General features: G+C 40.9%; 1 pseudogene; it reads left to right on the top strand.

The window, feature by feature from the left end:
- The first annotated feature begins 1,196 nt into the window (after positions 1-1,196).
- LOC141570003 (septin-10 pseudogene) lies at positions 1,197-4,585 on the top strand (annotated as a pseudogene).
- Positions 4,586-5,932: the final 1,347 nt, after the last annotated feature.

The raw sequence follows: 5,932 nt of genomic DNA on the forward strand, positions 1-5,932 counted from the left end.
TTCATAAGGGCATAACCTAGAAGTTGCACACACTATTTTCGCTCACATCCCATTGACCAGAATTACTTTCTTAGGCTCTCCTATCTACAAGGGGAACCAAGAAATGTGGTCTTTCTCCTCGGCAGTCCTGTAATGGCAGCCAACAATTTTACCACTTCTCCCACAAGGGGGAAAAAGAATATTGATGGAAAGTTGGCGGCCTCTGCCACAGGGCCCTTAACTGATCACCTAGGCCAGCTGAGGCAGATATACATTCATTCACTGAGCACCTACTATTTGCCATGGATGTGCCAAGGGTAGAGGTTATAAAGATGAAGGAGACATAATAACTACCCTTGAGTAGCTCACAGTCTAGTGCAGTGGAGCTCAAACTTGCCTCCATGTTAGAGTCCCCTGAGGAAGTATTAAATCTCTCAGTGACGAGATCTCACCTCTTCTCAATTAAATCAGAATCTCTGAGTGTGAGACCCAATTATTGCTGTGTCTTCAAACTCCCTGGGTGCTTCCAATGTGCTGCCAAGGTTGAGAAATACTGGCTCAGTGGGAGAGAGAGATGGGTTAACAAAAAGCTCCAACACAAGGCAATATCTGCTCTGATAGAGAAAGGTACAAACCTCTGTGGGAACACAGGGGAGCATGTGACTCCTTAAATAGACAAGGGTCCTCAGAGACTGCACAAAAGAGGTGACACTTGAACAGTCTTAGAAGATGAGTGGAAATTTGTCAGGTGAGCACAGCTGGGATGGGCATTCCAGGTAGACTAAGGAGTATGTACAAAAGCATGCACCTATGAACCGTTTTTGAAATTCTAAGATAAGTAGAATTCTTTTCCCCAAATTATATAAGCGTCTAACATGTGATTGTCATAAATGAGTCAGAGACCTGCTCATAGTATCTGAAAGCAACTTCTGATCTGCAAATGACTAAATATTTAACATTTTGTACTGATTTGCCTGCTGCTGCCTATAAACACTTGGCCTTGTAGGTTCCTAGGGGTACCGTGAGTGCATCTGAGTTACGGGGTGATGAGGCAAAATGTCTTTCTGATGGCATGGTAAGGGCAGCAGCCAAAGAGAATGGAAGCCAAGTAGTGTCCCTTCCTGTGTCCAACTTTAACCCTTTACTTAGAGAAACATGGAGAGGTGTGGGGGGGAGAGGTACCTAAGTGTTGGGCTGACAAGGCCAGGCTAGCAGAGATGTACTCTGGAGGCTCAGACATTTTAGCAAATGATATGACCATTCAGTTGCATACTAGCTTTATGTTAGACCTGGGCGAGATGCCTCATGGAGCATCAGAAAATCAGCTATTACCCCAGCCACATGCAGGATGTGTGATGCTGAGGTGAGTGAGGCCACCAACGAAGTAAACATAAGGTGAAAGACCTGGGTGGCAAGATGGAAGACTAAGGTGCTAGCAGAGTAGGAGAAGAAATCAGACGAAGAAACACGGGACAAGAGTACCAGAAGAAAGGAAGGCATCGCAGAACTCAGGAACAAAACAGAGGCCCATGAAATCCTGTAGCTTGGAGCCCCTGGCATCAAACGATTTGAAGTAGTTCCTCTGCATCCCCTTCAGTCCTTCCCAGTGTTTAACCCAGGCTGAGGTTTTGCAAAATGACAAGAACCAGACTTCTGGTATGGCTGGAGTTGCCTAGCTCAGTCCCTGATCACTCGGGAGGAGAGAGAAGTGAAGCAAGGAATGTGCCAAATATGGCTGTCACCCATGAATGCTCACAGATGGCCCAGGAGAGGAAGGTCCAGGAAAGAGCTACTTATGTCAGGCTTGGCTTTGGCCCCTCATCCAAAATGAGAAGTGGACAATAGCAGGCCATTGTGTATCCAATCAACTCTCAATTATCCAAGGGCAGAGTCTCCACTCTGTGAGTCCCCCCTACTCCTTTGAGTTCCCTCCAGCTGTCTGCCCTTTGACCGGTTTCCTGCCCATCAGAGCCACAGTCAGAGGGTGGGCAGGTGGAGGAAGGGTGAGGATGTAAAATTCAGATCAGTCATTTTAGAGGCTGTTCCTTAGACACTTGCAAAAGGGGACGGATCATTGGTTAAACCAACATTCGGTTTATTTGGGGTTTTAATTTATCAGGTCTGTGCCTCATCCTTCATTAGCACGGATAATTGGTAATTGGTTAAGTGATATTTGTTCAATCTGTGGCGCCTCTGCTATTGTATCTGCCTCGTTTCATTTTTTAAAATCGTCTGCATTAGTAAAAGCCATATTGAAATGATGTTCTCAATGCACTTAGAGCTCTACTATTTTAGCATAAAATCTACATCCGCATTCCCTATTTGAAGGAGGAGAAATTTGAAAGTGGATGATGTATCCACAGATATGGGGGATTTGTAATCATTGAAATATTTAAGTAAATGCTTTAAAGTTATATTTATCTCAGCTGATACAAATTTTTGACATAATGTAGGGCTACTAGCCATTTTTTGAGGTAGCACTAGCCAATGATATCTCTTAAAAGGTTTTTGTAAATTAACAGAAGGAACACTGAAAGCAAACCTAGGGCAGTCATCAGGATTTAAAGGTATAGTATAAAAACAATCTTTTAAGTCCAAAACAATTTTATATGTGTTTTTTGGTATGGCTGCAGGACAGGGCAAGCCTGGCTGTAAGGCTCCCATTAATTTCATGGTTTTATTAACTTTTTGTAAATCTTGTCATAATCTCTATCTACCAGATTTTTTTTTCATAATATCAAAAATGGGATAATTCCAGGGAGAATTGGAGGAAGCAATGTGTCCCTTTTAAAGTTGGTCCTGTACTAGCAGCTTGTAAACTCTTTTGTAGGGGGGACCTTTGATCTTTTACGCCTGGTAATTGTCTCATTGTCACAGGGGCTACAACAGGGGCCTCAGGCTGTGGATCCAGCCCTGCAACTACACTTGGAGGAGAGCTTAATTGTAACCTAGGCTTCTATTTTGATTGAGATTTTAATAAAGGCCCAGTCTGTTGAGCCTGGACTAATTGCATTTGAACAGAGAGGGAAGTGAGTGCAGCTTGTAATCTTTGCACCTCTGCTTCCAAGGGGGATCTTTACCCCGAGGATTCCATTGATTTCTAAAAGGAATCTGGGGACTCCGAGGACAATTTCCTCCATCCACAGCAACTTTAAGCTCAATCAGCTGTCCCTGAATCTTTTTTAGCTGATCTGCAAAAGAAAGTGTAGTGCCTGCAGGTTGTCTGCCTTCTTGAGCCATAGCCACCAAAGGAGGGTATTTGTTCCTATTATGTTTGGCTGCTTCATCCTCTAAGTCTTCCTGATCCTGAGAGTCTAAATCTTCCCAGTCCTCGACCGGAGGTTTTTGATAAATAGGCTCTGTATCTTTAAAAAGTTCTTCTGTGGGTTTGGCTTCCTCCCCCTTTTCTCTCTCTGCCAGAGAAGCGGCAGATGAAAGAATTTCTTCATTGCCAGCTTGTTTTACTTTCTCTAGCTTACAGCTCTTACGCCTGAGATCTAAACAATCTCTAATCAAGGTCCACAACCCGAATGTTTCTACAGGGATCTGCTGAGGTCCGTGGGCAGCATAATAATCTTGTAACTGCTCTCCCACTTTCTCCCAAGTTTCCAGACTGACAGTGCCTTCTTCTGGAAACCATGGACAAACTTCTTTTACAAATTCTAAAACTTATCTAACTGTTCTCTGCTCACCCGACTGCCACGGGCGGCAAGCAATTTCTTAAGTCCTCTAACATACAGGTCCTTGCTGCTAGCGTGACCCATCCTTCACCCTAACTCGGCCATTCTCTGAAGACACTTGATCTCTTGGCTGTGAAGAGTCTTCACAGCAAGGTGAACATTATTCCAGTGATTGCCAAAGCAGATGGAATTTCTAAAACTGAATTACAGAAGTTTAAGATCAAGCTCATGAGTGAATTGGTCCACAATGGCCTCCAGATATACCAGTTCAACAGGTGATGAAACTACTGCTGAAATCAATGCATCAGTGAATGGACACTTGCCATTTGCTGTTGCAGGAAGTACGGATGAGGTAAAAGTTAGAAATAAAATGGTCACATCCCACCAGTAACCTTGGAGCGTTGTACAAGAGGAAAATGCAAAACCACTGTGACTTTGTAAAACTCCAGGAATTGCTCATTTGTACAAACATGGAGGATCTGCCAGAATGGACACACACTAGGTACTACACAATGAACTTTACAGGGGTTGCAAACTGGAGGAAACGGGCTTTACTGATTTGGGCCCAGAGAATAAGCCGTTCAGTCTTCAAGAGCCTACAAAGAAAACACCACAAATTTTATGGTGAATGTCAGAGAAACGAAGAAAAAACGAAACAGATGTTTTTGTAGCAAGTAAAAGAGAAAGAAGCCATTCTGAAAGAAGCCGAGAGAGAGCTACTGACCATATTTGAGCTCCAAAAGAGTTTTCACCAAGAAGACACAAAGAAGCTTGAAGAAAAGAGAAGACTTTAGAAGAAGAAAAAATAATCTCTTTCTCTATCAAGAAAGCTACCTCTGAGATATACCAGAACCAGACCTTTATGGCAACGGGCGGCAACCTGAATGAGGAACGACAAGGACCATAAGAACTCCAATTTTATGTAAAACAAAGCTTCCAGATCACAGACGGTCATCACAAGCAAAATGTATTAAAATGTTACAAGTATGCTGTGATTTTCTTGGTGTTTTTATTTGCTGCAACACTTATTCTGTATCTGACAATGTCCAATTTATGTGACTGCCAGTCACACAAATGGCCAATTAGTGACCGCCATTTATGAAAAAATACTTTTAAGTATAAGGTCAATACATTAGCCAGAGTGGATGATAGCACTTATATAGTCACTGTTGTTAGAAGTTTTTAAGTTGCTGGTTTGTGATGACTCTAGATGGTTCCTCCTGCTGCCCACCTATTGTCACTTTGCAGAGCACTGTACCACAGAGCAGTGTCAGTGCCACTGAAAGTACAGAACTCATTCAGATATGGCTAACTGATTGCATTTATATTTCAAGATGAACCTTTTTTTGGTACATACTGAAAGTAAAATTTTGGGAATGAGTTTTAAAATCTATTATGTACCTGATATTGCCCTCCAACAGTTTTATAGAACTTTTTAATTTTTGATGTGAGCAATTGGTGACATGATCCTAAGTTTTTGTATCAAATTTTATATAAAATGCTGGCTTCCAATTTTATATAAAGTGTGCCTTATTGTGGTTGGTGTGTTATTATGAGGAAACAAAATATGTTTAAAAGTAAAAACATCCAAGTATATAAAACCTTTTCTAGTGATACATACGTTTGAACCTGGGTGTTATCACAGTGTTTTCATTAGGGTATTACACGCTTGTTGCTTAAACTCTGTCTTCTAGGGGAAAAAATAAGAAGGTTGAATAGTCTTATTAAAAATATTTCTTAAGAAAATAACTGAAAATCTAAATATTAAACATATAAAAATTCAGATAATTCATATCTCGTGGTATTTTTGAATTGAGTACCTTCGTAGTATTCTCAAAACAATTAACTTTTTCTTAACAGTCATAGGAATATAATTTTTCACTTTTTTGTACTTGAATATTCTAAATCGGGTGTCCAAACTTTTTTCAACGTTTTTTACCAAGGGCCATATGTGGTAAAATACACAAACAGCAGGGCCACTCACTCGAGGTGAAGTATGTATTGCCTCACATGGTTTATTTAAGTAAACTAAATGTATTTTTGGAATTTGCTGTGGGCCAATTAAAAATGGACTGTGGGCCATAGTTGGCCCGCGGGCTGCAGTTTGGACACCCCTGTTCTAAATAAAGCTGACATTTACTCTGGAGTAATAAAATATATGTATTTATAAATAAATTTTTTTAAATAAATAAATAAAATGAAATCTTTCTAGTTGTAAACTAGGGTAAGTTTTATTGCCATTTCCATGATACAGTATAAAAGGAGCAGAATTT

This window comes from Rhinolophus sinicus, linkage group LG02 (genome assembly GCF_036562045.2).
Source record: "Rhinolophus sinicus isolate RSC01 linkage group LG02, ASM3656204v1, whole genome shotgun sequence".
In the NCBI taxonomy this organism is placed as follows: Eukaryota; Metazoa; Chordata; class Mammalia; order Chiroptera; family Rhinolophidae; genus Rhinolophus; species Rhinolophus sinicus.